Genomic DNA, 20,847 nt, shown 5'->3' with positions numbered 1-20,847 from the left:
CAATGTAACAAAAAGAGTGCAGCTATTGAAATCTTGGCTCAGTACTGTTATTTACAGTAGCTTGCTTCACCGGCTAGAACAATGTGGCTCAACAGACAGAACAAACGCTACATTAGGCAAGTTGCCTGCGACTTCATGAGAGCTGAATGGCAAACTGTCTAGCAGAAGACTGGCTCATGTCTAGTATTTTCACATCTCTGTTGTGACATGTCACAGTGTTTTTACTGGACATATATGATATTTGGTTGTCACCTAAATTGACATGAAATGATCATTTACTGTGCTCACCATGCCCAGCCTCTCTTCAAATCCCCCCACTGGCTCTCTCTCATCAAATATAAAGTCCTTGGTGCTCACATTTAAGGCCCAGCACAAACTTGCTCTTGCCTACTGAGCTGACATTGTCTCTTTCCACTACCATTCTTGCCCCCTTTGCTTCCCCAATACAAAATAACAACCATCCCTCTTGTGTTCCTCCCTTTCCCACTTAGGCCTACACATCTTCATCTATGCAGCTCCTTTTGCCTGGCATTTTCTCCCTGATCCAGTCTACCGTATCCTCCTCAAAACACAATTCTACTATGAGGCCTGTAATCACTAAAACAATAAAGACATGTTATCACAATCAACAGTAGAAAAGGGAACTATTAAAAAACCACCACCCAGTCCCCCAAAACAAAACCCTTATACAAACATTGTGGAACTAAACTGACAAGACACTCAAGTCACTTTCTTATTGCTTCCCATGAGGCTATTTTTCATCTGTTCTTTGTGATGTCTAGTTTAATAGTAAACTCATAGGGACTCTGGGCTAAGCTTTCAAAAGTGCCCTGCTTTTTCATGCATCTGTACAGCACTTATCCTTGTGTTGGCATTATAGCAATGATAATTAATAATACATAATATGGAATTGTCGAGGGCAGCAAAAAGGAAATGTGGACATTATTCCCTGTCATTATGGACAGTCAGTGAATATCCACCAAGTTCCTTCCATGCAGATAAAAGCAGTGCACATATTAAAATATTCTCTCTTGGTTTTTTTACCTGCTGCTAAAAGACTAGGCTATACCTTTCAGCACCTCTCTGCCTTTTTCATTAGAAACGAACGGCTAACACAGCACATTGAGTCTCAAGGGTAACAACAGATGACGATGTGGCTTTAATTAATGTTTTCCTTACATGAATTCCTGCATGCAGGTTTTCCCAGAGGTTTTAAGAAGAACCTCTCTTTAAACCCACTGCCATCCAATGTCCGTTGACTGATCAGTGCTGAAAGCTTTCTAAGAAATCTCTTTCCAGGTATTTCCTCTCCCTTTTTGGGAGGGAACTGAAATCCAGAAAATTGCAAACTGCACAGGTTTGATACAACTAGTCATGGAAAGAAGCAAAAGCAGGACTGGATAGAACCTATCCATGAATCAATCGGCACTAAGAGATGAAGTTATCAGTTAAAACACCTAGCAAGATTTAAGCATAAGTTAACTGAAAAACAATATGAAATAGGAGCTACGAATTCTCCTAAAACAAAGCCTCATATCCTAGGCAAATATTAAGAGGGGCTTCAGAGACTCAGGTATGCCAAAATATTTTAATCTGTCATTTGCTTCATAAAAAATTTAATCTTGAGGATTCGAGGTTCTCATTTTAATATTTTATAATTTTTTTGCTGTGTTCACTAAAAACCTCATAAAAATAGAGAGTATTCTCTTCCTCTGTGATATGTCCAGTAGAGATCGGAAAGTTAAGCATATGTTTAAATGCTTTCCTGAGTAGGAATCGATTTTAAAACATTGTAAAGTGCTCTCCTGAATTGGGGCCTTCGAGAAGATGAACCTGGGCTGAGTTTAAAGTTTGTAATGATACCCCAAAACAAGCAAGACTCATATGATTTGGTAGTGGCTTGGTTGTATGTTTTGACAAGGTCTGTTTGTGACACTAAAGATGCAGTGAAACAAGGAGCAAGATCCATAATTCTGAAACCCCATATTCAATATGGAATGCACAAACAGATCACTTTTTACTGTCTGTCAATGAAATGAAGTGATCAAAATTTTTTTTTTAATTTCTACACACACTTCCTATTCAACTAACACTGATTATGAAGTCCCTCACCCAGAGCTTAATTTGTGCCAAGGTTTGCCAAGGCTGAGTCCTGGCACCTCTAGGCTTGGCAGTTCATGGCCCCGGAACCTCTGGGCTTGCCGGGTCAATTATGAAAGTAAAAACATTGCTTGAGCCCCCGTACCTCTTTCATTACAAATAAAGCACTTCCCTCACCCCAATTGTTATAGGCAATATAAAGTATTTTATCACTAGCAAGATTTTCATGTCAGATGAAAGTTATGTGGTATTTTCTGCAGGCACATATGTCCTGTCTAAAGTTAGAAACAAAAGTACAGTAGGCTGAGTTGAGGTTCAGCTCTAGGTAATTGTTAATCACGTCAATGCATGTCAGTCATGTGGTATTTTGACAGCATCCTTCAATTGGAATGCCATGTGTGGGCGTCCGCAGCTGCATGGGAGCCCCACAGGATAACATCAGTTGAGGCTTTAATGGATTACTGCAAAAGGAAAACCAGATGTAGAACTCATATACAGCCATTCAAATTCAAATTGTAGAAAATGCATGAGAGTTCTCTGTACATTCTTTCATCAGGTTTTGTGGTTACTGGATAACACTATATGCCAAAGCATTCTGCAGGAATTGTTCTAAAGGCTGAAGATTTGAATGGGCCTTTTCTACATCATACCATATTTTTGTTTTTCAGAGGAATGTGGAATAATTGACCCAATGTGGTCACATGCTTATAGGCAATAAATTATTATTTTATGCTCCTCTACAACGTAACATTTATATAGATTTATGACTTCTCATTTACCCATCCTTCATTTTTTTGTTTAGATTTCACTGCAACTGTTGCACTCTCGTTGTTATCATTAGCACTGTCCTCTTTCCTGGGGGTAGACACCACCAGATAAATAAACACTCAACCCCGATGGCCTGATTAAGGTATGAAAATTGTTGGCTGTATGAGGTTTAAATAATTTTCTTCATGTACCAGTTAACTTTATGGATAATTACAAACAACACAAGAGGACACAGCTGTTTTACAGCAGATGTGCCCATCTGACTCTGAAATACAGTGGAAATACTCTAAACTCTCTGGAAAATAATAGGAGGTATCAGTGCAAACCAATATGTTGCTTCATTTGGCTTCTGTTGTGGATAAGATACAAGGCAAACAGCAGTGACCCAGGCAACCCAAATAACAATCTCGTTCTTTATAAACTCAGCCAGCTAAACCTATTTTGTAATGTTGCTTCAGTGTTACACTATGTTATATTTAATTACAACATGATACTAAAAAAATCGTATGTTCTAACATCCTCCTAATTGGCTACCTCATGCAGCTAAATAGCTTGCTAAGGCAGCCTGCTTGAGCAATTTGTATACTATCTATTTGTGTTGTTCTCAGCTTTGGAAATTTGGGAAGTATTCAGTGGCCAAGACTTTCAGTTCCCCACCAAAGAAAAGCAACACATTTGTTAGGAGACAGAAGTGAAAAAGAACAACAATCAAATCAGCATTGGGTCCCCATGGAACATGCATCTAATCTGCTACCGACCACAGAAATAAAGAATTTTGCCTTAGAATGAAAATAATGACTCACCCCCAGCTTCTGCTCTGTAGTCTGTGTCACCTTGTCTGCAAAATATGTTTTAGAGTTAGCTTGGGAACAGGTTAAATATGTTTTATTACTACTACTATTTATTAACGTGGTGAAAATCAAAGGGCTTTGTTAATTTCCCTCCTCAAAATAAACAAATACAGGTCCAAATACCCAAAAAAGTCTGATATGTTGACAGAGATGGTACTAAATCCAAAGATTAAATGCTTTTCTTTTTCTTTAAAGCATTTGCCAATGGCCTCATGTTGTGGGATGCTGAGTGGCTCCAATTCCCTTGACTACTCCCATTGGCTCAACACTTCCCAGGTCAGGGACTTTGTTAAGATACACGCTGTCTGGAATGGATTTCCAGAGGTACGCAATAAATATCTGTCTTCGATTGACTTCATTTGCAGAGGTAAACAAAACCTCTGCAAATTAGGCCCTCGGTATTGGCTCCTCTTCCATCCCATCTTCTCAGCTTTATCAGTAACTGGAATTTTAAGATACCGTCTGAAACACCAGTAACAGAAGGTGACTCTTACACAACTGCTGAGAGTGGTTCTTGATCCTCTTGGTATGATTTGCTGCTCCACTGATGAGTGGAAGATACAGAAAAAAAGCGTTAGCATAGCTACTAAAGGACTAAAGCCAAAGAAGCTCAAACATCTGTCATATTGCATGAAAATGACACCCTGCCTTGCTTGAAAAAGTTCAGGGAAAGCCACAAAATATTCATTGTTGCTTTATGCCCAAGGCTGGTGTCTTTTTTTTAAAACTCATCTCTACATATTAGCCTTAAAGGCTCTTTATGCCTTGAACTCTGCAGCAGACATGATCCAATGGTTCTGATGTGACATGCTGAACTTATGAATTTCAGACCAAGGCATTGTTATAGTAAGAGCATTTGAACATGCTACAGTGAAGTCACACTGCTTTGTTCCATGCCCTATGAAAACAAATGTCAAATCTGGACTGCAGGGAGGCTTCGGAGCAAATGGCCTTCTCCTCACTCACGACAATATTTTAATGACCTGTTCAAGTCTCTTAGCCCTCTGCGTCTCTTTCTGATACTGAGTTAGGCACATTCTTTAAGCAATGTGATTTCCCAAGCTAGATGCATGGTACTTGAGGAGTTAACACTTAAGGAAGCTGAGAACATGTACAACTAGCTTTCAGAAAGCTTGAGAGGCAACTGCCAGAGGCACTAATTCTGTTGGCATTTGAAAGGCTCTGTATCTTTAGGGCTAGTTGAGAGGGTTGGCTTCTATAACTCTCTATGTACTGAAAACAAACAAACATCCCCTCCACACAAAAACACAAAAAACAAAACAAAAACAAACAAACAAAAATCTGTAGCAAGTAAGACTTTGGAGTAACTTCATGGTTTATTACTGAAAACACTTTCAAAGCAACTGAAAGTCTTGGTAACATGCCATTTATTTGACTGCTCTCATTAAAAAAATTACTATGCTCTACTGATTGCTCAACTCCTTGATGCTCAACTCTTGATTCTCTACATTATGCAGGCCTGCTTGTTTTGTACAGACAAAAACCACAGCCAAGAGCAGCAACACAATGGTAGGGAAGCTCCCCACTAAGAAGTTATTCGGTTCAGGAACAATACACATTGCCTGATGCACTCGATATCCAAGAAGTTACTCACCACCATTAGTTATTCTTACTGAAATTACTTTCCAGTAATGGATCTGAGAACTGTGCCCTTCAGCTGACTGTGGAAGCAGAGGAATTGTATTGACCATGTTATGGTGCTGCATATGGGGCTCTTTGGAAATCAAGTAACAGGTGCTGAGTAACAGCTCAACTAGCCCTAAAGACTTAGCCGCAGACTAGATGATGATTGGCTCTTGAATGGGTGTGCAAGGATCTTTGCACCCGCAAACGCTTCACTAACGTAGGGATAGTCTCAGACTGTGCCCTAGACAGGACAGAGACTACTCTCTTAGCACTAGTAAAGTTGGCTTAGTTGAGGATTTGGCCCGTGGAGAGGGAATCCCTGACTAGTAAAGAGCAGATGTAGTCGTTCCACACCTCTCCCAAGTTATTGGGAGGCAGGAAGCATGGCTGGGGTGGGGAAGATATTGTTAAGCCTCACCAATCCCTGAAGGCCACATCTGAAAGTTGCCTTGTTATAAGTGTCATCCAGATTTCAGATGAGGCCTTCAACATTTTATCTGGGCTCTCGTCTACTGTAGAAAAATGTTCTAGTGAATGTTTGAAAAGAGTATGAGGATAGTTCCTGGTTCCTAGCCAACATTCACTTCATAATATAACATGCATGGCTGTCACTGACTAATCTTTGGCTGTGAATGTTTGCGAACACAGTGACTACATTCACCGGCACTTAACTCCAAACTCCTAAACTGTCCTTTAGGACTCTGAAAGACATTTATTTAAACTAAATTACATTTTTCCTTATTCTCATTACCCATCCATCTCTGCAAACTATCATAACATAAAACAACCCTATGCTGCGGGTACAGTTTGCACCGTATCTTTGCCATTGGGTGGCTTTCAGTATGAACTTTTCATATGCATCTTCTTTAGAAGCTGTGTTATTACTGCCCCTTATAATGATTAAGAAGTTTGACGTCTCACACATATTAAAATGAAGCGGAAGGCTCATTAAAAATACAGTCATGCTGTCTGTGTTTCTGGATGAGAAACAACACATGGGTACATGATGAGTCCCACCTCTCTCACAGTACATTATTGAATGTGTAAGTCTGTATGTGAAGATAAAGCTAACTTTATTTTAGCAGCACAGCTTTTGATACCAGCACATCTCCAGTTGTTACCACCAGCCTTCCAACTGTTACTTCTTCAAGCAGCAGCTAACAGCCAGTGTTTTAATTCTACTGGAGCCTGCAGGCTGTTCCCTGAGGAATGCAAACGCAAGAGCTTCTCACATTAGGACTTAATTATTTTAAGAGTTTGAAGAACAAAAAGATCTTTGATAGGAAAATAAAAACACTCTGAGGGAACCTAGGGCTTCCCCCTCAAGTCAGTCTCCCCTATTGATTACATCAGTATGTGTGGATTTGGTGAAAAACAGATCTCATTTCTGTGCATTAGAAGATCTCACAGAGATGAATACATCTAAACAAACTCAAATGAAAAGGATCATAAAAGGAGGTAACAATTTCCAAGAAAGGTTAACAGAACTAGGCCTCACACTGCCAGTGAAAAACTACAATAGTATACAATATGTGTGATAAGGGGCAAGAGACATCATTGCTCTGAAAAGAGATAGGTACGTTCCATTTACACAACTCATTACCATTTCTATCACAGGAATCATTTTGTTTTGTTCCATTGCCTGATCTAATGATACTGTTTATTCTCATTATAAAGCCTAATCACATAAATACTTGATATATTAGATACACAATGGAATCTAACTACAAATCTAACCTGTGAACAATTTTGTATGCTGGATGATTTAACAGCTGTATTCATGTTTTTGCTTTTTCTAATGGAAATAAAGGATGAAAACAAACAAACATTCAGTACAAATACAGAATACTAGACTAGATCAGAATTTTCTCTAGGAGAATTTATTAGCCCTGGGGTTTCCACTGCTCTGTACTTTGAGATAGTCCTATATTTGCAGACACTAAAACAGGAAAGGGTGACTTACACTAAAATACAATTTAAATACGAAAATCTCAAAAATCATCTTGAAAAAGCTATAGTGTATTTCTTGATTTTCCATCACAACATGACAGGTTAATTAAATACTATACATAATAAATACTAACATCAGTCATGTATAAAAATGTATTTTAGAATGGTAGAATGCGGGGGGCAGAGGGAGAATATCTTATAAATGTTAAAAATAATTTGAGAGTTTCATGAGCTTTTTGTTAAGATCAATTCCCAGCTAAGTGAGAAATGCTCAAAAGTAACAAAATTGTAAAAGAGAACAAAGAGGAACAAGCAGGCTGCATAGAGATAATGGATCAAATATTCCCTAGCATAACCCCACTGAGCTCTGTGGAATTACTCTAGGGATGCATTTGGCCCAATGACTCCCAAAATGATGTTAATGAGGAATCTTAACACCACTGCTAGAGAAATCTCTATTTAAACCATGCTGTGGCAGTTCATGTGAAAAAGTAAATGGGACATTCACACGAAACTGGCACAGCATGTGAGTGTAAGACAACTGGCTATAATAAAATGATTTGGTTTCCCTCTCCCAGACTTAGGCAAATGTATTATATTGTTGCATTTGTGGTGTTATAGTTAAGGTTATTATGTCATCACTTCCATTATGTACTCCCCAAGGCCAAAAAAGGCAAGATTATGCAAAATATTTCCTTGTCCTAATGGAAGGAGATCTTCTAGAGCCAATGTAAACCTGAATGAGTGACAAATGCCTACAAAAATTTCCTTTCCACATAGATTTAGGTCTGAAGTGTCTCAGTCCATTAAAGACAAAGAAATATTTTGCAAAATGTGGAAACAGGAAAAATATAATGGGTTTCTGACATAATTTTACTCTCATACAAAAAAAGGGATGACTTCAAAATTAGCAGGGAAATGAGATCTGATGTTCTATGATCTGTTGTATATTTAAACTAGTTTAAAAAAAAAAACCAAAAACTTTTATTAGGACCACCAGAAATTAAATATTAACTGTTTTCACTTAAATTCTATGCTAATAATTAGTTAAAACTCAGTGTTTTACTTACCTAAAAAGAAGAAATGGGACAAAAATAATAAACAAAAGTACAGAACCAGATTCTGCAATCCTTACTCACACTGAATAATAATATAATGATGTGTTTCATCAGTAGATCTCAAAGCACTTTACAAGCAGGTCGGTATAATTATTCCCATTTTATAGATGAGGACTCTGAGGTATAGAAAGATGAAGTGATTTTCCCAAGGCCACCCTGGCAGAGCCAGGAATAGAATGCAGGTCTCCTGAGTCCCAGTCTAGTGCTCCAGCCAGTAGGCCAAACTGCCCCATTAACTAACCTTACCAACTCAAGTAGTCCCATTAAGCTCAAAGCAACTACTCCTGTAGGTACTGATCAGTATGACTATGAGTAAAGATAGCAGAGTCCAGCCTTCAGCAAAGAGAAGAGTTATTGTTTCCTAATCTAGTCTCCTTTCTCAGTGTTTGCAATGAAGAATAATCAAGAGTCACATGCAATGAATCAACATTCATTTCAATTCTAGTGATCATAGAAAAAGACGTTTAGCTTGTTACAAATTTAGTAATGTTCTTTGAATCATCTGGTGCAAATCAATCAGAGTGTTCATATGCTGAAATTTACAGCTAGAACACAAACTAAATCCAGTAATTACCTCGGATTAAAAAGACCTGACAACAAAGTTTATGAAAAATTAAAGTCAAGCAACTTAGATGCCTATGATTTGAGACAGATGGCCACATTCAGATAACATGAGATATGACCTCAACCTTCACCCCCTTACTCAGGAGTGTAAGAGACTAGCCTAAAAGACCTCTCAAGGTCCCTTCCAGTACTATGATTTTAGATTCAAACCAAAATTGAGCTAAACCCCACCAAAAAGAAAAAAAAAAAAAGAAGTTTGATTAGGTCTTTAAATTGTTTTTCTTTTTTTGTATACTTCTAAAGAGAATGTGGTTACGGCATTGGACTGGGACTCTGGAGGTCAGGGTAAATCACTTAATCTCTTTGTGCCTCAATTCCCCATCTATAAAATGGGGATTATAATGCTCTATTTTTTCCCTCCCTTTGTCTGTCACATCTATTTAGACTGTAAACTCTTTGGAGCAGGAACTGTCTTTTAATATGTGTCTGTACAGAGCCTAACACGATAGGACCCTGACCTCAGCTACGGTCTCCAGGTATTACTACAATTGAAATAATTATATGAATAAATACTTGGAAATCTCTCAAAAAAGTCTGTTTTGTTGAGATCCTCAGCCCAATTTTGCAGTTTCAGGAAACTGATCACTTGGATAAACACAGAGAATTTTGAATTCTTTTCTGAATGGAATGGAATCTTCTCCTATCATGTCTTGTGCATATATTAGATCAAAATGGCTCTAATTCTAAGGCATCAGGTTGATTCATATTCTTATGGAACAATGAATCTGTGAACATTAATGCTTTCCCAAAAACTTAGCTAGCGATTGGATCACTTACAACGGGAGACCCTAGATGCCTTGGTATTGGAAGGCTTACTTTATAATATTGTTTCCCGCTCTTTAATTGTATATGTCCTTTCTTTTCTACTTAACCTAATGATTTTGTATGTGGATAGGTATGTGAAAGATTTCTTTGTAATATGATGTAGACAGCCTTTTCCTTCAATGTCCGATCTGCACTATCATCTGCAGAAACAAACACATTTAATAATGATACATCTTTATGTGAGCGCCACTGGCTATCACTTTTTAAGGATATCTAACTCATCCATATGAGTAATTTAAAAATTAGCAAGGCAAAACCATTTTTGTCACATCGTTTTTTCCTACATTTGTGTAAATAGCGTGGTACACAGATATCCATAATCCTCTATACCATGACAGTATGTATCCTGGATTATTTAGTGGCTCTTACAGGTTTACAAAAAGTCCCACAAAGTATCATTGGCAGCATGCAACCAGCACACTCCCACTATTCAAGAATAGTTCTAGGGACCTTCAGGAAAGCTTGAGTCCTGCTACTGGATTTCACAAAAATGAGATTTCACTGCCCCTCATAGCACTAAATTCACTTATATTTGACTGAAAGGGTTCACTTTGACTCTGATTTTAAATCTGTTGCTTGTGTGGTTTTGACTTGTCAAGTCTGGGATTTGAAGGAGTTGGGGCAACAACTACAACAAGCAGCCCTATAGGGCTTCATATTTCAGATAATCTTTACCCAAAACCAAAAATCTTTACCATGGCTCAAGTGTACAGAGAGATGATAGAATTGAGTCATGGAAAGCTTTCCTTGGTAAACTGTTCTTTCATAAAGAAAATATCCATCTAACCTTGTAGATCATTCTACCATAAAACCCGGAATCTACCATTCACAAACATGAACCTGTTTGTCCACTTCACCTTTTTGCTAACTTTGTCTCTGATTCTGTCATGTCCTCAGACATTCCCCTCCCCTCCATTTTCACCTCTGTCTTTTCTTTTTTTACCTTTTACATTCTGTGTTAGAGATTTTGTTTCTCTGTCAAACTTCTAACACATTCCAGAATCCCTTCTTTTACCTATATGTGCTCTCTGTTTGCTCTGTCATATCCCACCCATTCAGATCTTGCTCTTCTCTTCACTCTCTTCATTGTTTCTGAGGCAAGAGATTGTCTAGGATATCCTGAAACTGAAAGCAACAATGAATGTATTTTAGCTTGTAAAAACACAGCTGTGTTTGGTATAACACTTTTCTCCCAAACTATATCCCAAAATAATTTCTAAATTTGAACAGTGAAAATCAGTGGATAGTAGCATAGGATATAAATTATAGCAAATTGGTGTAAAGACATGGTATAGGGATTTCATGAAAGTATTCAGATCACTAACACAGGCAACAAGAAAATAAATTTGTTATGTGGGCAGCAATGCTTAGAAGTCATCAACTGAGATGAAAGCCCCATTCTGTTAGGCAATGTACAAACACATATAAAAGAATAACCCTTCCCCAGAGATTTTACAATCTAAAGAGACAAGAGAGACAAAGGAAGTACTGAGGCACAGATGGATTAAGTAACTTGCCCAAGGTCCTCTAAGCAAGCATGTAGTAAAACCAGCAATTGAACCCAGAGCTATTGAGTTCCACTTCAGTGCCTTAACCACAAGACCACCAAATTCAGAAGCACAAATAAGAGCAAATATATCTTTTAAGAGGAGATTTGAAAAGAGACAGAAAAGATACAAGAGAGATTGTCCTAATTGTACTTTCATAAGTAATATAAATAAATAAAATAAATACGAAAAAAGTAAATTTAAACTGAAAATCAGACACAAAAATACAATGAGACATATCAGACTGTAAAATAGTTGCCCCAGGTAAATAGTGCAAGCTTCATTGTTTGGGACATCTCTAAAATTTGTGAGGAAAACGTCCTAGAAAGTGGAATATGAATCTTGTATTGGAGGAGGGATGAGCTAATAAGAAGTTAGAAATGGGAAGAGTCCATGGTCCCATAATACTAATTTACTAATAAGCTGTAATTTATACAATTATATGAAAAACAAACATCCAGTCCTGAGAAAAAAAGAACATGTGGAAAAATGGTGAAAATAATTGCACTGGGATAACCGGGGGAGAAAAGCAGAAGTTGAAAGAAAAAAAATCTCCTCAAAGTGGTCTGATTTTAGGTGTTCAAATTGAGACATCTTGGGTCTGCTTTTCAAAAGGGTTGCTCCCATAGACTACAGCCGGAGTTGTGGGTATTCAGCACTTTTTGAAAATCAGGCCCAAGGTGTCTCAATCAAGTTGGGCACCCAAAATTGAGACCACTTTTGAAATTGTGGGCCATACCATATCCCTCCCCTCCTCACTTCATTTCTTCTTTGCTCTTTTTAGGTTGTACTCACCTTGCCTTTTTTAAACTATGATCCCTTTGGGGTCTGCACTAGCACCTATGTTGGCAAAACTTTTGTCGCTGAGGGGTGTGAAAACAACATAAGCAACATAAGTTTTTCTGGCATAAAGCTCATGTGCACAGCACTATGTTGGTGGGAGACAGCCTCCACTGCTAATTGAGCTGATTTTATTATGTCGACAGGAGAGCTCTCTCCTGTCGGCATAACATGGCTACATGAGCGCTCAAAGCAGCACAGCTGCATCACTACAGCTGTGCCGCTGTAAGATTGTATGTGTAGACATGTTTGTGTTTGTGAAGTGCCTAGCATATTTTGGTTGCTACTGCAGTACAAATAATAATGGTTCACTACCACTATTTTTAATTTGATAATCGATTACAAGTTTGGTTCCAGCTTGTTAGTCATTCTAAATTATTTGTATATCTATATTCAATAATTTTCTTAAAATTGTATGCTTCATTGTACTGATGTACAGTACTGGACTATGCTTACTTTATCTCACATCTTTCACTACATGGATGTCATTTGAAATATGTCATCTGAAAACTAATCCAAAGGACACTGAAATGAGGTAAGTCACAAACATTCATTAAAAGACAGGTCTTAATTTTGCAAACACACTGATGTCATCAAATTTAGTTTATCTTAAAGGCCCAGAGATACAGACCCATATAAATCACCATGTCACAGAATCCAGTATACTGTTAAACTCCACCACAGAGTGCAGAATTTACTGCAAATTCTTCTTATTATTAAATACAGGTAATATTTTTAATTCTGTCAGCACAGTCCCCCCCATATTACGTCCGCTATGAATTTCTGTTCTTGAATTTTAAATCAATTTTATCTGTTTAAAATCTGCCTTTTTATTATAACCAGTTCACAACATCTATCATCATCTTCTATGAATTCCTCAATGGTTTTCTATCTATGGGAAAACTGGTCATTACTTGTTACCAGACCTGTTTTTCCCCTTCTCAGGTCAAACAATGCACTGAAATTTAACTATTCTCCCTGATCACTCTTCAGCACAAGCTGGGCTCATTTCAAATACCTAAGGCCTACATTGTGCTTTGTCTGACTCTGATTCCCTTGCAGCACCACACAGATTCACACAAGGAACAAGAGGCTGCATTTTACTTTAGCTGGCCTGTCAGAGAAGTACTCTGACTTGTAAACTTATATGAGAGCAGCGCTTAAAATGAAAAAAGACAGAGCTGGTCGCAGAAAAGCAGGTCTGTAATACGAATGCAAAACACTGCAGGCAAGGAAATTGGAACAAGGAAGAAATTGAAAAAAATTGCTGAACTTGTGCACATTGTTTTCAGGGTTCACTAGATGCTGACAGTTTATTTTCTTTAGCTGCTAGAGAAAAACCTTGTGGTTTATGAGAAACTTAGCAGGCAGACTAGAACTAAAGAGTCTGTTTCTGCTTCAAATATTTCACAATGAAACGTCTCTCAACCCCACCATCCCAGAGTACTCAGAAAACATAACAGGATAAATTTTCAGTTTGCGGGCTCAGAATGTTCTTAGGTGTGGTTTAGGTATCTATTTATTTCAAACTGCCTGCTTAACCTATGTAATAAAAACAGAAAATATGATCAATTCATGATAGGATAAACATATCTTCTTTGATTTCTAGTCAACTGAGCATGCTAAATGGAGAGATTGCATGGTATTCTAAATTTTGAATGCCTGACTTTTCAATCTTAATGTTATTTTAAAATAGTTTATCACGCTAATATACAGGATATGTATATATTATGTACAAAAATATATCTTAAAAGAATGTTAAAGTTGCAAAGTCAAGCACTCAAGAATTGTCTGTGCAACCTTAAATCAGCCCCCTTTTGCGTATGTAGTATGAGACAGTCTTTAATTATACAGTCACATACTACTTTTTCCAACAGGACTCCTGCAATCTCTGCCTCATTCAGTGAACAGGATGGATGGTGCTCACTTGATAAACGTTCTATTTAATATTTTGTTTTCTCCTTGCTGTGCAATGTATGGCCCCAGGTCAAACCCTGCTCTGGAGACAGAATTATTACTTCTTCATAGGTTTTTCTAAGGCACTCATCACTACACTATCTGAGTGCTTCACAAATATCAGTGAATTTATTCTCAACACACTTGTATGGTGAGGTAATATTATTATCCCCATTTTACAGATAGGGAACTGAGGTAATATGGCCTGTTTTTTCAGAGAAATTAGCATTTTTATATCATGTTCCTTTGTTCAAAGCACACTCATAGTGACCTTAGCTGCTGTTATGAATCGTCAGCACTTCTGCAAATCACAACTCAGGGTCTCAAAATAGGAAGCCATGAAATGGGGAAGACACTATCAATGACTACCTGTGAGCAGTTTGGTTTAAGTCACCTTTCTCAGCATGATATAGGGCCTTTGTGTCACAGGCAGAGATAGAATCCAGTCCTCCGGGCAAGCATTCAACTGCCTTAACTGTGAGGACCTCCTTTCTTTTTCTGATATCCCCTCCTCATTCAGTACACACCTTCCAGCTTGTGAAACAAGATGCAGGGGTTCTATAGACAACAGCCCTTTTCACTATGCAACCATGATTTAGCCTTCGGGTTTAGTTTAGCTTGTGCACTGAATAAGGCAGAAATCAGATGGCTTTCTCCTTCTTCTCTACTGTGCCTTGCGCCATCAGGGGGAACATGTCAGTCTATTGCTCTCAAGTGTCATTACCTGCGCTCCTATAATACACATATACTAGATTTGTCAAACACAATTCAGCCAACTGGGAAAAAGTCATAAGACCAAAAGTAATTTTGTTATCTAATGACATAACAGCTTGGAGTAGAGAGGAAATTCCCAATCAGTGGAATCTTTATGGGTACAAATAAAAGCTTGTCTTTCTCACCAACAGACGTTGGTCCTCACCCACCTTGTCTCTCAAAAATAGTTGCCACTTTTACAGCACTTTCAGTTCTTAACTACTGTCTGAAATATATATAATCTGACAATACATTCTGAAATATCTTGCAGGTTTTTCAGAAAATATCTTCCTCTAAATGCAAGGTATTAGATTTTGAAATTAACACGGAACCATAGAAATGTAGGGCTGGAAGAGACCTTAAGAGATCCCTGTGCTGAGGCAAGACCAAGTACACTTAAATCATCCCTGACAGATTTTTGTCTAACTGGTTCTTAAAAACCTCCAGTGATGGGAATTCCACAATCTCCCTTGGAAGCCTATTCCAGAGCTGAACTATCCTTATAGTTAGAAAGCTTTTCTGAATATCTAACCTAAATATCTAAAGCTTGCTGCAGATTATGTCCTTTACTTCCTGTCCTACCTTCAGTGGACATGGAGAACAACTCATCATCTTCTTCTTTATAAGAAGCCTTAATATATTTAGGACCGGAGAAGTAGATCACATTATGGACCGAGCCACCCAAGTATCCCAAGAGAACCTGCTTTCATACAGAAATAAACCCCCTCTGACTGCACACCCCTGGTTGTCACCTACCACCCACAGTAGGGTACAAACAGGGTATCAAACAGCTACAACCCATATTTAGTGGGGACCCCCCCCCAACCTCTCCAAGCTCATAATCAGAAGCAGACCAGGATACACCAACTCAAAGAGGCACCAGACCCTGCCAGAACAACAAATGCAAAGCCTGCAGACCTAATACCCCCACAACACATCTGTCAAGACTCATGGGTCCTACACATGCCTAGCACAACGTGTGCTGTACCTCATCCAGTGCACTAAATGAGACAATCGCAACTAAGTGGGTGAAACCAGACTATTGCTATGCTCTTGAATGAACTCAGACAGGAAAAGACAAAAACACCACATCAGCTGTGGGTGAGCACTTTTTACAAAGTGATCTCTCTATATCTGACCTATCAGTCTCCATCCTGAAAGGAAACCAGCACAACACTTTCAGAAGACGAACCCGGGATCTTAAATTCATACCTTGCTAGACATTAATAAATGTGGCCTGAACAGAGACACTGGATTTATGGATTACAACAACAATCTATAACCTACGTACAGTACCTCCCCTTTCCTCCCTACGACGGGAGGGGTGTTAACGGGTCACTTCACTTTGAATAGTCTCTCAAAAGGTGTTAACTACGCATGCTAGACAATCTGTTCCATCTTTTATTTAGCTGAGACACTCTGAAGGAATGGGTACACTAGAGAGTTTCAGCAGCACAGCTGCATTGCTGCAGCTGTGTCACTGTAAGCTCTAAGAGTGTTGTATGTAAGAAATGGGAGGAAGGTTAATACATCCCAGAATGATATTAGCCTTTTTTGCACTGCATCACACTGTTGGCTTCACTTCCATTTAACACCCAGATATTTTTCAGCTGTATTACTTCCTAGCCAGTTAGTCCCCATTTTGTATTTGTGCATTTGGTTTTTCCTTCCAAAGTGTGGTGCTTTGCACTTGTCTTTATTGAATTTCATCTTGTTAATTTCAGACCAATTCTCCAATTTGTCAGTCATTTTGAATTCTAATCCTGTCCTTCAAAGTGCTTGCAAACCCTCCCAGCTTGCAAATTTTATAAGCACACATTCCACTGCATTATTCAACTCATTAATGAGACTATTGAATAGTATCAGACCCAGGACAGGCCTGGGGCCTGTAGGGCCTCCATTAGATACATCCTCCCATTTGATAGCAAATCATTGATAACTATTCTTTGAGCATGGGCTTTCAATCAGTTATATGCCCACCTTATAGTAATTTCATCTAGACCACATTTCCCTAGTTTGCTTATGAGAATGTCATGTGTCACTGTCAAAAACCTTACTAAAAATCAAGATATATCGTGTCTGTAGCATCCCCCCATCCACTAAGCCAGTACCCCTATCAAAAAAGAAAATTAGGTTGGTTTGGCATGATTTGGTCTTGACAAATCCATGTTGGCTATTCCTAATAACTCCCACTGTTTTCCCAATAACTTTATTATCCACTAGGTGCTTACAAATTGATTGTTTAATAATTTGTTCCAATTCTTTTCCTGGCATCAAAATAATGGTGTATAATTCCCCATATCCAATTTGTTCCCTTTTTAAAATACAGGAACTTTGTTTGATTTATAGCTCAGTTGTTGATATACAATTACTGCCAAAACCACCAAATCCTACTATCTGTGCTCAGTCAATACACAGACTGAAGTTACTAGTCATTTTGCCTCACAGCTACCCGTGACAGACGGGGAGACTCCAAAACATTTAAAGATGTGATAGAAAACAGAACGACACCTCCTTTCAGCTACATAGCGCAGTATGTGAGTTGTGTCCCATCCAGAAACCAAGGCTAGTATAAGACACAGTGACCTTCTTATTAAACAAACTGCACATTGGAAGCACACTTACACTGTGCTCTGAGATTTGCACTAGTTTACAATAAGCTTATGGTGGAATTCTATTTGTTTTAACCTAAAAAGCTCTATGGGTGAGATTCTGGGGCATGCCTCTAAGAGGGCTCAGTACAGAACTCACAGCCAAGAGGGAGAAGGGGCTAAAATAGCTTTAGAGCCACCTTGGCACCCTCCCAATCTTCAGTTTGAGCTTCTGGGGCTGCTATGGCCCCCACTGTAACTCTGACAGGCCGGGAGGGCTGCCTGCATTATGACAGGCTTTCCCCAGCTACCTACCTCATAGCACCACTGGCCAGAATCTCCATATCACTATGTGCTGCAGCCCTGCCCCTTGCATGCCCTTCCTACCCACAGCCCCACCCTGGGCATGTCCTCTGCCAGAGATCCTGCAGCTAGAGCCTGGATTTGCTAAGTTGCTGGGCCTGTTGCATGGCCCCTCTTTTCCTCACCTCCTTTACTCCAGCTATTGAGCGGGGGGTGGGCTAATGTCTGAGGATGGCTAGATTTATGGGTAGCCATTCTGTGTGGGTTTTATTTATGAGACAGGTGCCCGCAGCACAGGATGAGCACCTACAGACATTTTATAAATGTGAAGAAATTAATTAATAATAATAAATCATTTTTTCCTTTTAATGTAATAGTAGTGTCATTAATTATTGAAAAGGGAAAAATGATCATGAATCACCATGAGTGAAAATAAGTAAGGCATGAAAGAGTTGTTCGTCCTCATACAAGATTGTCATCAGCAAGGCATCAGCAGTCCATTTACTCAGACTCAATGGTGTGCCTAATTCACATCTCCCTTATGCCAGAGTAAATCAGGAGTTACTCCATTTTTCAAAAAATTATCAGAAGAAATGCGTCAGTGCATATAAGTAACCCACTCATTAAGATATGACCTTGGTAAACACATCCTCCCAGCTTCCTGTCTACTGCAAACTTTACATGAACATATTTCCTCCATTTACAAATGGCTTCACAAAAACTCTGATTTTATAAAAAAAAAGTTTGTAAAATTATATTTAATTTGGGGAAAAAACAAATCTCTAAAAGATTATATCTCTGTCAATTACTTTTCCATGGTGGACTATGTGGCAAGGAATAGTTCATTATACCAGGTCACCAACTTTGACATCTCTAACCCCACAATAATGGTCCTTTTTGTAATGTACCAAAATTGTAAATCAGTTTAGTTTATGTTCTCACTAGGTTCATGGCTCCAGTCCTCAATATATTACTGACTTATATACCAGCATTACTCCCTAGTGAGGAATATTAAATAGCCACAGCATATATTAGAAGGGGTGAAAAGGTCCTGCTGAACTCTGCTGTATAGTTCACATTCGTTAGTGCTTTAAAAACTCAATAAGATACATAATGTTTCTACTTATATGTGAAACTGTGGCATGATTTATACCGCAGGAATCTTTACATGATTTGTAGTCTACTATTTAAGTATATACTACAGACATAAATATTTCCTGCATTTGTATACCAGACTTGTGCCTTGTCGATATCCTAAAAGAGACATGTTCCTTCATCTGCCATTACTGCTATGGCAAAAAATCATATGTGCAGTTTATGAAAGAACCCCAAAAGACTAAATGGAGAAGCACAGGACAAAACACTTCTGTTTGCAAAAGGATTTTTGTACATTTTTTATAAAATTGAAGTTATTTCCCTCCCTATTTAAGGTATCTGTGCATTCCACTTCTCCTAATCCCTATCCCCTTAAGCAGTGAACTTCCTTACAAAAATCCCACGCTCTCTGCCTTTAAGATGAATTTAAATACATAAAGAAACGGTGTTCAATTGCTCCTGATGTTGCTACTTTCTTACCTCTGTGTGTGATGGAGATTGTGTGGGGGTCCAGTCAGATGCTTCCACAGTGAGCTGTATTTAGCTGGTGAGTGTCAGTGATACTATATTTGGTTGGGGAAATTTTTGCAAACATTAAAATACTTTTAACCCACTTTTTCTGGAAGCCAAAGAGTAAAAATGCATATCCCACTCCCTTCTTTTTCCAGCATGATGGAAAAATTACTGGCATGCAAAGCTGGTATTGAGCTGACTAGAAAAAAACAGGGTAGCTTGATTCTCTATAGGGTGAAAAATCAAAGAATTAATTTGCTTAAGGAAGCACATGTAAGAGAAACACCTGCTGTAACTTTCATGTGAGTGGACAGGCCTGACTTATGTTGCTTTTCCTGTTAAAGGCCGTGTTTGTGAATAAAAGCAGAATAGGAATGGTTGTGACCTAGCCCCATCATTTTCCTTTCCAAAAGATACACATACGGCACATCTCTTTCCTACGTCTACTTGACCACTCAGTTACTGCTCTGAAATGAAAAAAAAAAAGAAAGCCTTCCCTGTAAAGATTCCCGTTCTTTCTCCCCATGCTTTGCTCATTGTGGAGCGAAGTCAGATCTGTAAAGGAAATGATTCACTTTCAATAAAGATGAACTGGAGCGGTATCTGCCACCTAGCTATGCAAGAGTTACCATGTGTTCTTGTCTAACATTTGTATTGGTTTTTAGGAGCTGAGAGATCGTTGATGTGTTCTTTGTATATGTTTCACTGTATTGTGTTTACAAGGTAATGGGTGCTGGTGGCAGAGCTAACTGAATAGCTGGCTTGCGGTTCTAGAATTGGATTCCTGTGGAAGTCCAATGGAGCACAAACCAAGCCCTTTTTAGAAAGAGCTGCAAGAGGTGCCCCTAGGCCAGGTCTTCCAGCTGAGTGGTAGAGCTACAGGCTATCATGGTGTTTGACCTCTCTTTTTAAGACTTTGAAGGTCTCTATTTAAGCCTTGTGATGGGCACCAAACAAACACTTGTGATAGCAAATGAAATAATAATATTCACTTAATTTATTCTAAGGAAGGGCTCGTGGCTACAACTGGGAGGAAAAATCTCCATTAAAACAAAATTTGGAATAAACATAGAAAAAATGGAAAAGAAATATCATGAGATTTGTTTTGTCTAATATTCTGATGGAGAGCACCACACTGCAGAAGGTTTATGAGCAATAAAGGAAGATAAAATGGTACCTTTAATAGATTAACAAATAATACCCAGATATACAAGATTCAAGGCCTCATGTTTGCATTTTCATTCTATAGTTGTATTTTGTGTTTAAAAAGCTTCATTTTTATAATAGGAAGTATCCCAGGCCTTATTCTTCAAACCATTATTCACATAAATAGGCTGCACTCACGAGTGGCGCCGTTAAAGTGGGT

At 38.5% G+C, this 20,847-nt stretch overlaps 1 long non-coding RNA gene across 4 annotated transcripts in view; it reads right to left on the bottom strand.

Moving 5' to 3' along the window:
- LOC137164533 (uncharacterized) overlaps positions 1–20,847 on the bottom strand; it is a 60,613-nt gene that overhangs the window by 26,639 nt on the left and 13,127 nt on the right. For 3 of the 4 annotated variants that reach the window (XR_010923081.1, XR_010923080.1, XR_010923078.1), the window contains exon 2: positions 3,672–3,706. This is a non-coding gene — a long non-coding RNA (uncharacterized lncRNA). Of the gene's footprint in view, positions 1–3,671; positions 3,707–10,898; positions 11,009–20,847 lie in introns of all 4 variants that reach the window. The other variant, XR_010923079.1, reaches the window with a different exon arrangement.

The sequence above is a fragment of the Emydura macquarii genome, unplaced genomic scaffold (genome assembly GCF_026122565.2).
Source record: "Emydura macquarii macquarii isolate MOO-44397 ecotype Brisbane River unplaced genomic scaffold, CSIRO-AGI_Emac_v2 contig_2676, whole genome shotgun sequence".
Lineage (NCBI taxonomy): Eukaryota > Metazoa > Chordata > Testudines > Chelidae > Emydura > Emydura macquarii.
Note: the sequence above shows the minus strand (reverse complement) of the source record. Positions and strands in the feature narration are given on the sequence as shown.